Source organism: Macaca nemestrina, chromosome 14, assembly GCF_043159975.1.
Source record: "Macaca nemestrina isolate mMacNem1 chromosome 14, mMacNem.hap1, whole genome shotgun sequence".
NCBI lineage: Eukaryota > Metazoa > Chordata > Mammalia > Primates > Cercopithecidae > Macaca > Macaca nemestrina.
This window is the reverse complement of record NC_092138.1, coordinates 75,223,669-75,235,072: the sequence shown is the minus strand read 5'-3', so window position 1 is coordinate 75,235,072 and position 11,404 is coordinate 75,223,669.

Here is an 11,404-nt window from a genome sequence, read left to right as displayed (position 1 = left end):
ACATGTGCAAGTGTTTTTGTAATATAACAATTGATATTCCTTCAAATGTATACCCAGTAATGGGTTGCTGGGTTGAATGGTATTTCTGCCTTTACATCTTGGAGGAATCACCACACTATCTTCCACAATGGTTGAACTAATTTACACTCCAACCAACAGTATATAAGCATTCCTTTTTCTCTACAACCTCACCAGCATGTTATTTTTTGACTTTTTATTAGTAGTCATTCTGACTGGTGTGAGATGGTACCTCATTGCGGTTTTGATTTGTATTTCTCCAATGATCAGTGATGTTGAGCATCTTTTTCATATGATTGTTGGTCACATATATATATATTCTTTTGAAAAGTGTCTGTTCATGTCCTTTGTCCACTTTTTAATGGGGTTGTTTCTTTTTTCTTGCAAATTTGTTTAAGTTCCTTATGGATACTAGACATTAGACTTATGTCAGTTGCATAGTTTTCAAAAATTTTCTCCCATTCTGCAGACTGTCTGTTCGCTCTGCTTATATGTAATATATATAAAATTTATATATAATTTTATTATATATAATAAATATATAAAATATATATCAAATTATATATATTAAAATTTATATGTAATTTTATTGGTGCATTTTTACAGAGTGCTGATTTGTGCGTTTACAAACCTTTAGCTAGACACAAAAGTTCTCCAAGTCCCCACCTAACCCAGAAGTCCAGCCAGCTTCACCTGTCAGTTTAACTTCCTCTTTTCCTATTTGGATGCCCTTTATTTTGTTTGTTCCTTCCGATTTTATTATATAAATTTTATATAATATGTTTATATATAATTTATATAATATGTTTATATATATATGTATTTTTTTGCTGTGCAGTAGCTCTTTAGTTTAATTAGATCCCATTCGTCAATTTTTCCTTGTGTTGCAATTGCTTTTGGCATCTTTGTAATGAAATCTTTACCTGTGCCTGTCTCCTGCATAGTATGGCCTAGGTTGTCTTCCAGAGTTTTTATAATTTTGTGCTTTACATTTAAGTCTCTAATCCTTCTTGAGTTAATTTTTGTATATGATATAAGAAAGGGGTCCAGTTTCAATCTTCTACATATGGCTTGCCAGTTATCTCAACACCATTTATTGAATAGTGAATCTTTTCCCCATTGCTTGTATTTGTCAGGTTTGTTGAAGATCAGATAGCTGTAGGTGTGCAGCCTCATTTCTGGGTTCTCTATTCTGTTCCATTGGTCTATAGGTCTGTTTTTGTACCCTTACCATGCTGTTTTGGTTGCTGTAGTCCTGTAGTATAGTCTGAAGTCAGGTAGCACAATGCCTTCAGCTTTGTTCTTTTTGCTTAGGATTGCCTTGGTTATTTGGGCTCTTTTATGCTTCCATATGAATTTTAAAGTAGTTTTTTTTTTTTTTTTTTTTTTTAGCTCTGTGAAGAATCTCAATGGTAGTTTAACAGGAATACCATTGAATCTATAAATTACTTTGGGCAATATGGCCATTTTATGATATTGATTCTTCCTATTCATGAACATGGAATGTTTTCTGATTTGTTTGTGTCTTCTCTGATTTCTTTGAGCAGCGTTTTGTAATTCTTCTTGTAGAGATCTTTAACCTTCCTGGTTAGATGTATTCTTAGGTATTTTATTCTTTTTGTGGCAATTTTGAATGGGATTGAGTCCTGATTTGGCTTTGGCTTGACTGGAATTGGTGTGTACAAATGTTCGTGATATTTGCACATTGATTTTGTATCTTGAGACTTTGCTGAAGTTGTTTATCAGCTTAAGAATCTTTTGGGTTGAGACTATGGGGTTTTCTAGATATAGAATCATGTTGTCTCCAAACAGGGATAGTTTTGTGTCCAGAATTGGTTACTTCCAGTGGGTTCTCGGTCTTGCTGACTTCAAGAATGAAGTTGCAGACCCTTGTGGTAAGTTACAGTTCTTAAAGATGGTGTGTCTGGAGTTCCTTCCTTCCGATGTTCACGTGTCCAGAGTTTCTTCCTTCTGGACCCTCGTGGTGAGTGTTACAATTCTTAAAGATGTTGTGTCCGGAGTTTGTTCCTTCCGATGTTCAGATGTGTCCGGAGTTTCTTCCTTCTGGACCCTTGTGAATGTTACAGTTCTTAAAGATGGTGTATTCGGAGTTTGTTCCTTCTGATGTTCAGGTATGTCCGAAGTTTCTTCCTTCTGGTGGGTTCATGGTCTTGCTGACTTCAGGAGTGAAGCCACAGACCTTTGCATGAGTGTTACAGCTTATAAAGGTAGTGCAGACCCAAAGAGTGAGCAGCAGCAAGATTTACTGTGAAGAGTGAAAGAACAATGCTTCCACAAGGAAGGGGACCTGAGCAGGTTGATGCTGATGGCTTGGGTGGCCAGCTTTTATTCCCTTATTTGGCCCCACCCACATCCTGTTGATTGGTCCATTTTACAGAGCACTGATTGGTTCATTTTACAGAGTGCTGATTGGTCCGTTTTTACAGAGTGCTGATTGGTGCATTTATAAACTTTTAGCTAGACACAGAGCACTGATTGGTGCATTTTTACAGAGTGCTGATTGGTGCATTTACAAACTTTTAGCTAGACACAAAAGTTCTCCAAGTCCCCACCTAATCCAGAAGCCCAGCCAGCTTCACCTCTCAGTTTGACTTCCTCTTTTCCTATTTGGATGCCCTTTATTTCTTTCTCTTGCCTAATTGCCCTGGCTAGGACTTCCAGTACTGTGTTGAATAGGAGTGGTGAGAGAGGGCATACTTGTATTGTGCTGGTTTTCAAGGGAAATGCTTCCAGCTTTTGTTCATTAAGTATAATGTTGGCTGTGGGTTTGTCATAGACAGCTCTTATTATTTTGAGGTATGTTCCTTCAATACCTAGTTTATTGAGAGTTTTTAATGTGAAGGGGTGTTGAATTCATTTATGTGATGAATCACATTTATTTATTTGCATGTGTTGAATCAACCTTGCTTCCTAGGGATAAAGCCTACTTGATCGTGGTGGATAAGCTTTTTGATGTGCTGCTGGATTTGATATGCAAGTATTTTCTTGATGATGTTTACACTGATGTTCATCAAGGTTATTGACCTGAAGTTTTCTTTTTTTGTTGTGTCTCTGCCAGATTTTGCTATCAGAATGATGCTGGCCTCTTAGAATGAGTTATGGAGGTGTCCATCCTCCTCAATTTTTTGGAATGGTTTCAGCAGGAATGGTACCAGCTATTCTTTGTACATCTTGTAGAATTTGGCTCTAAGTCTGTTTGGTCCTGGGCTTTTTTTTATGGTTGGTAGGCTATTTCGGACTCAATTTCAGAGCTTATTATTGGTCTGTTGAGGGATTCAATTTCTTCCTGTTTCAGTCTTCAGAGGGTGTATGTGTCTAGGAATGTATCCATTTCTTCTAGATTTTCTAGTTTGTGTGCAGAAAGTGTTCATAATATTCTGTGATGGTTGTTTGTATTTCTGTGGGGCCAGTGTATAACACAGTTTCTTATCCATTCATTTATCAATGAACACGTAGGTTGAGTCCATATCTTGGCTATTGTGATTGGTACTGCAATAAACGTGGGAGTGCAGATTTTTTTTCATTATGTTTATTTCCTTTGTTTTGGATATATACCTGAATATATATCCAGGTATGGAATTGCTAAATCATATAGAAGCTCTATTTTAGCTCTATTTTTATTTGTTTGAGGAGCCTTCAGACTGTTTTCCATAATGGCTGTACTACTTTACATTCCCAAACAGCATACAAGAGATCGCCGTTCTCTGCATCCTTGACAGCATGTATTGTTTTTGTCTTTTGATGATAGCCATTTTAACTGGAATAATTTTTTATTGTGTCTTTAATTTGCATTTCCCTGATGATTAGTGAAGTTGAGCATTTTTTCATACACCTGTTGGCCATATGTGTATCTTTTGAGAAATATCTATTCAGATAAAATGAGTTGACTGTAAATGTGATTTATGGGTTCTCTATTCTGTTCCATTGGTCTACATGTCTGTTTTTATGCCAGTACCATGCTGTTTTGATTACTATAACTTTGTAAGATAATTTGAAATCAGGTAGAGTGATGCCTCTGACTTTGTTCTTTTGCTCAGGGTTGCTTTGATTATTCTAGTTCTTTTGCACTTCCATGTGACTCTTAGGATTGTTTCTTCTATTTCTTTGAAGAATGACATTGGTATTTTGATAGGAATTGCACCTGTAGATGATTTTATATAATATGAAGACTTTAACAATATTGATTCTTCCAATCCATGAACATGAAATATTTTTCTATTTTTTTGTGTCCTCTTCAATTTATTCTATCAATGTTTTATAGTTTTCATTATAGAGCTATTTTACTTCTTTGATTAAGTTTATCCCTATATATTTTATATATTTTGCAGCTATTGTAAATAGGATTGCTTTCTTAATTTATTTTTCAGATTTTTCACTGCTGGCATATGGAAATTTTACTAATTTTTTAATGTTAATTTTGTATTCTGAAACTTTACTGAATTTGTTTATCAGTTGTAAGAATTTCTTGATAACATCTTTAGATTTTTCTAAATATAAGATTATATCATCTGCTAAGAAAGAAACTTTGACTTATTCCTTTCCTATTTTGTTGCTCTTTATTTGTTTCCCATGTCTCATTGCTCTGGATAGGACTTCTAGTACCATGTTAAATGAAATTGGTGAAAGTGGGCATCTTTATCTTGTTTCAGACCTTATGGGGAAAGCTTTCAGTTTATCCTCATTTGGTATAACACTAGCTGTGGATTTGTTGTATATGACTCTTTTGAGAGATTTTATCATTAAGGAATGTAGAATTTTATCGAAAGACTTTTTGGCATCAATTAACATAATCCCAGTTTTTTGTCCTTCATTCTGTTCATATGAGGTATCACATTTATTGAATTGCATACATGTATTACAGATCTGAATGTGTATATCTCTACCAAGACTCAGTTTTCAGCAATTATTTTGTTAAATAACCTTTCTGTGCCTTTCTAAATTTCTTCTCACAATGAAATATTTGTTTGCTTAATGGTGCTCCATAGTCCCATAAATAGGATTTTTTCATGTTTTTTCATTCTTCCTCCCCTTCCTCAACTGGATTATTTCAAAAGACCTGTCTTCAGGTTCAGAAATTATTTCTTCAGCTTCATCTAGTCTGCTGTTGAAGCTCTAAATTAAATTTTTTATTTTATTCATTGACTTCTTCAGCTTCTGGATTTCTGTTTGGTTCTTTTTTTTTTTTTAATCGATATCTTTGTTGAATTTCTCACTTAGATCACAAATTGTTTTCCTGATTGACTTGTCTTCCGTGTTCTCTTGATCTCACTGAGTTTCCTTAAGAAAATTGTTTTAAATTTCTTTTTAGGCAGCTTATAAATTTCCATTTCTTTTGAGGTCAGCCACTGGAGAAATATTGTTTTCCTTTGGTGGTGTCATGTTTCCTTCTTTTTTTTTTTTTTCATGTTTCTTATACCCCTGTATTGATCTCTGTGTATCTGATGAAACAGTTGCCTTTTAATTTTATACAGTAGCTTTCATAGGAAAAGACTTTCCCTTGAAGATGGGTCTTACTCTGTCAATTGGATAGAGTGTGTTAACTGTCATTTGGGTAGAGTGTGGGTCTGGGTGGGCACAGTACTTTAGTTTCCATGAGGTTTTTTTAGCTATAATCAATGACAGTGATGACTGTAGGTACCTCAGTGGCCTAGGCTGCAGGAAACTGGCAGCAGTGGTGGCAAGGTAGAATGTCAGGGTTCTTGGTGGCAAAGGCTTTACAGATCTTCGTGTTTTCATTTTCTTCACAGTGGGGAGACTTAACTTAGGGGATCTCTCTTGGTGTGTTATCTGACATTGGCCACTGGAAGCCACAACAAGGCTGTGTTCCACCACACAGGTGGTTGCAGTGGCTGTGAATTGGGCTGTGGATTGTGTCTTGTTGAACTACTGTGGAACCTGTGACATGGGTGCAGGTTTACTCTCTTAGGCATGGGTGGCTGCACTTTCCCATCAAGCCAAGGACTGTGACTATGAGACACTTCCCAGTAGTTTGGTTTCATGGGGCAGGGATATAGATGTGACTCTGATTCTGGGGATCAGAATGTAGGGCTGGCATGGTTCCAGGGATGAAGGTGTGTTCCAGAGGCTCACATTCTGGGGGGCAGGGCACATCTGTAACTTGAATTCTGGAGACAAGAGGCCATAGTGGCAACTTGGACACCGAGAGAGGGTACTGCATAGTACCCTCTGTGGATCCTGTAATGGTGTGACACAGCAGGGGTCAGGCTCTGTGGGGCTGAATACAGTAGCAACAAGAGCCCATTAATTGGCAGCAAGGAGTTGTGTGGCTTCAGCTTCATGGATGAGGAGCAGTGCAATGTTGTCTTTATTCTCCAGGGAGATGGTGCACTTCAGCAGCACAGACTTTAGAGGGCTGGTCCAGACCCATTGAGGTGGGGCACTGTGTTTGTTCAGCCCTAAGGTGGGGGTGATACAGATCAGTCAAAGTTATGTTTCCCTTGGGGGGCTGGGCTCATGCACCAAGTTTGCAGCTGTTTGTCTGGGCTAAAGCTCCATTCCCCTGAGGCTGAGGCATTGGGCTGATTCAGGGTGCTGAAGAGGCATGACTGCTCTGCTGGCTTGGGTGTGGTTTCTTAGCCATGCTGGAGTGCCTGGTCCCTAAGGAGCAGGGTGCCGTATGGGCTCAGGTAGAGGGTTAAAGTTGCTTCCCTGAGCCAAAGATCCAGTCCTCTCGGGTCGAGGTATCAGGCTGGTGCAGGTGCTGAGGAGGCATGACTGCTTTGCTGGCTTGAGTGTGGCTTCTCTACTAGGCTGGGAAGCCTGGTCCCCAAGGGGCAGGTTACTGTGTGGGCTTGGGCACTGCAATTGCAGCTGCTTTTCTGGGTCATAGCTCTAGTTTTCTGGGCCTGAGGTGCCAGGTAGGCTTGGGCACCAAGGCTGCAGAGCTGCTTCACCACATTGGATGTGGCTTCCCCAGCAGAGGGGCACCAGGCTGGTTTACATGCTGGGGAGTCATGGCAACTCTGCTGGCTCAGGCACTGCTTTCCTGGGGATGCCAAGGCTCTAAGTAGTCAGGAGTGGAGTGCAGTAGCCACTGGAATGGGGAAGATGGAGTGTCTCCTAGGCAGCCTGTTTCCAGGGGTTGGTGAGCCCAGCTGATGAATGGTGTACCACCATGTGTGAGCATGGTGCAAGGATGGTGGAGACTCAGAAATGGAGAGGTGCAGCGGCTACTGACCCCCAGAGGCAATGGCTTCCATTTCAAGGTGGCAAGTGCAGTGGCCTCTTGGGACACGAGGGTGGGTTGGGTGGAGCACAACATGGAATTCTTTGCTGGAGTAGAATTGAATTCCAGGCAGCTCCCTTAAACTGGGTTCAGGCTGCATGAGGACTGCAGGATTCTCTCATGGCAAAGACTGCAGTGGTGGTAATGGGAGTTGCTGGAGGCTTCCTGCTTACCTTTTCTCGGCAGAGAAGTCCCTCCTGGTTTCCAGCTGATCCCATATGGGCAGATGAGGTGGCAGAGGCAGGGTGTTTTGTTCCCTTTTCTATGCAGTCAGCCTGAGTTTCTGTGTTTTATAAAGTTTCTACCACTTCCTTGATGTACTCCGGCACATTCTTTTAATCATTCTTGTTGAAATGTAGTTGTTTATTCATTGTCTTGGTCCTTTTCTGTGGTAGGAATGATAATTAGGCACTTTTAGATGGCCATCCTGCTGATGTTACTCTCCCATTCTCTTTCATTCCATGTGTTAAATGTGTTTCTTGGACTGAATTTTTATTATCCTTTTAATTTTTTCTTCCATATGTTCATTTATTAACTTCCTAGTATTTTTATTTTATTGGGCATTGGGCATCTCTCTGTCTCTGTCTCTGTCTCTCTCTTTAAAACACAGAGCCATGTTTCCTGCCATTGGGAAACTTTGAGAAGGTCTCAAATGATTACAATGTAATGGCTAAGCGCTATAGTATGGGAAAGTGGCAAGGACAGCAGAGAGGAAGGCTTCAATTACTTTGGGGCAGTTTTGGAAGACTCCCTAGAGGGTGAGACATTTCATTAGAGAAGATGAAATGTGACAATGCAGGGAGTGTAACATATGCCATGGTTCCAAAGTGTGGAAAAGCCTTAAATAACAGACAGTTTGATTAGTGATTGCCAATCCGGCTTCTAATTAGAATCAGCTGGCAAACTAAAAAAATGTACTGATTTTGAAGTCTAATCTCCAGAGAGTCTTATTTAACTACTTTTAAATTGGGATCAGACATTTCTTTTTCAGCACCATTTAAAGGAGTACAAAGCATATGCAAGGTATCCTACATATGCTATTTAAATTTTTTAAAAAATTAATTAATGATGATGGACAGTGTAACATGTTTGTCTTCATTTTGTTGATTAAAGTTTTGTCTTATTTATTCAGCTTTGGGAATGTGCCTGTCCTTCTGCTAGTGCTGGAAACCAAATGCTGGATAGGATACAGTCCCTACCCTCAAGCATTAGTTTGAGAGAACTCTGTAACAGACGTTACTGCCATTTTACAAATGAGAAGTTGTAGGCTTAGAGTGATAGTGACAGAGGACAGACAAATTCTTGCGCAGACAGGGATGAGTCTCCGGTGAAAACCGACCTTCAAGCCAAATACAGCCTGAAGCCTGAAGACGGATATGTTGGCTGGATAGAGTCCACGACCGGTGTGAGAACTTCCTCAATGCCTTTTAAGCAATTGAATGGTGCTTTTTCCAAGACCATGCATGGACCCTATCAGCACCCACTCCCCCATTCTGAGCCCATAAAAACCAGCTAGACTCAGCCAGACAGATGGCGACCCACTCTCGGGTCCCCTCTTTGCTGAGAGCTTTTTTTGTTTGTTTGTTTCTTTTTTCTTTTTCTTTTTTTTTTTTGAGACGAGATTCCCTCTCCTCGCCCAGGCTGGAGTGCACTGGCGCGATCTCAGCTCACTGCAACCTCCGCCTCCCGGGTTCAAGTGATTCTCCTGCCTCAGCCTCCTGAGTAGCTGGGACTACAGGAGCACACCACCACACCCAGCTAATTTTTGTATTTTTAGTAGTCAGGGTTTCACCATGTTGACCAGGATGGTCTTGATCTCTTTACCTCGTGATTTGCCTGCCTCGGCCTCCCAAAGTGCTGGGATTACAGGTGTGAGCTACTGCACCTGGCCTGTTTTTGCTGTTTTAATGACAGTATTGGAAGGCTTTGCAGAGGATATGACACTTTGCCCATGTCTTCTGAGATTTTACCAGAGAAGAAGGAGAAATGTGATCATGCAGAGGAAGTAGCATGTACTGTTGCACTTAGGTGTGAAAGAGCTTGAAATAATTGTGTAAATACATAGAGAATGGAAGACAGTATGTGGAAAGGGGGATGGAGGCAATATGGGCATGGACAGAAAAGGGTGAAGTATGTAGCTAGAAATGTAGGTGAGGGCGAGATAACGTCCCTGGGTAAAAAAACAAGCATAAACAAATAAATATATAAAAGGTATTCCAAAGTGGGCTGACAAATGTTTTATTTGTTAAGGAAGGACTTATGTTGTCTTTTCTTGGAAAGGCTTAATTACAAATATTTTTTGTCTTATTCCCATAACTTTACATGAACTTCTTAGATTACTTGTCTCCCAAATTTTTATGAGGTCACAGTCATTTTCTTAAAGAGAAATATTAGATTATTAATGTTGAAACTTCTTTCTAATGCTGAAATTTTGTTTCTAGACATAATTGTCATTTCTTTTGTTCCATTTATATTTAAACTTCTTGCCTCAAAATATGTGAGCTTATTTTGTACGTGAACTCAAAGATGTCAGGTTCTCATCATTTTTCCAGCACCAGGGTCTACTCATACTGATCAATTTTTTCATAGCCCCAAGCACCTCCATATTCCCCAGGCTATAGGTGATAAGGTTGAGCATGAGCATTACTACCCCACGGAACAGGTCAACCAGTTTCTCTGAAGTAGTGCCATTAGATGTTGCCTTTATGTACACGAAGAGGATTGTTCCATGAAACACAATGGCCACTGTTATGTGGGCTGAACAGGTGGAAGAGATCCTTTTCCTTCCTTCAGCTGAACTTCAGCTGAACTGATTTCAATAGAGCATAGATAGTGAAAAATATAAAAAACTGAATACAAAGAACTGAAATGGTAGTAATAAAGTAAATAAAAAGTTTACTTTGGCCAATATTATTATATTCTCATTCAAGGAAATATCTATGCAGGCCAGATGCAGCAACTGTAATATTTTATAAAAATGATTAATGACATGTTTTCCACAAAAGTACATTCATATGTAACTGTTAACACATTTTGTGCCAGTCTGTTGAGAAATCCTAATTCATAAGAGATAGCAGCTGTGAAAACACAAAGCACCTTGTTTAGTTTATTTTATATTATTTTTGAGACTGAGTTTCGCTCTTGTTGCCCAGACTGGAGTGCAGTGGCACGATCTTGGCTCACTGCAACCTCGGCCTCCCAGGTTCAAGGGATTCTCCTGCCTCAGCCTCCCGAGTAGCTGGGATTACAGGTGCCTGCCACCGCACCCAGCTAATTTTTTGTATTTTTAGTAGAGACGGGGTTTCATCATGTTGGCCAAGCTGGTCTTGAACACCTGACCTCCGGTGATCCACCAGCCTCGGCCACCCAGAGTGCTGGGATTACAGGCATGAGCCACTGTGCCTGGCCAAAGCACCTTATTTATATTGAGGGGGTATCTCAGGAATTTGCTGATGACCACACAGTTATCATATGCCATCACTGCTAGGACCACACACTCCATGGACCCCATGGAATAGAAGATAGACATTTGTATAATACAATCTGTGAAAGGGAGTTTTTTTTTTCCCTCTGATAGGAAGTTTATCAGGATTGAGGGAGTAAAAAAGGATGTAAGCCAGATATCCAGGGAGGGGGGATTGCCATGGAATAAATATAGGTTGGAAACGAGGAGTGTTGGGATGATCTAGATTCTGTTCCCCAAGAGGGTCACTGGATACACCACTAAGCATGTGACAAAAAGGAGTTTTTGTCAACTTATGAGTACTCAGATAGACTTATGGGAATCAACTCAAATTCAGTTGTTCAATTAGTCCTTTCCATGTACTTTTTCATACTGGAGTATGAATAATCCAGAAGAGGACACAGCGTGTGAGTTAAACGAGTGGTCCCATATTATGTAAAGTAAGAGGTCGTAGAAGTTGGAGGTCCAACAACTATGCTAGTACTAGCTGGAGTAGTGGTAACAGGAATGAGATTAGCTTATGGGATTCCTCTTTTAGCTCTTAAAGCAATTCAGCTACATTGGTAGGTCATTAAATATGCAAACTTCTGTATTCCACTTCCTGAGATTGAGGTATGAGGTCTGAGGAAGGGAAGAGTGATTTGCATTTTAAACAA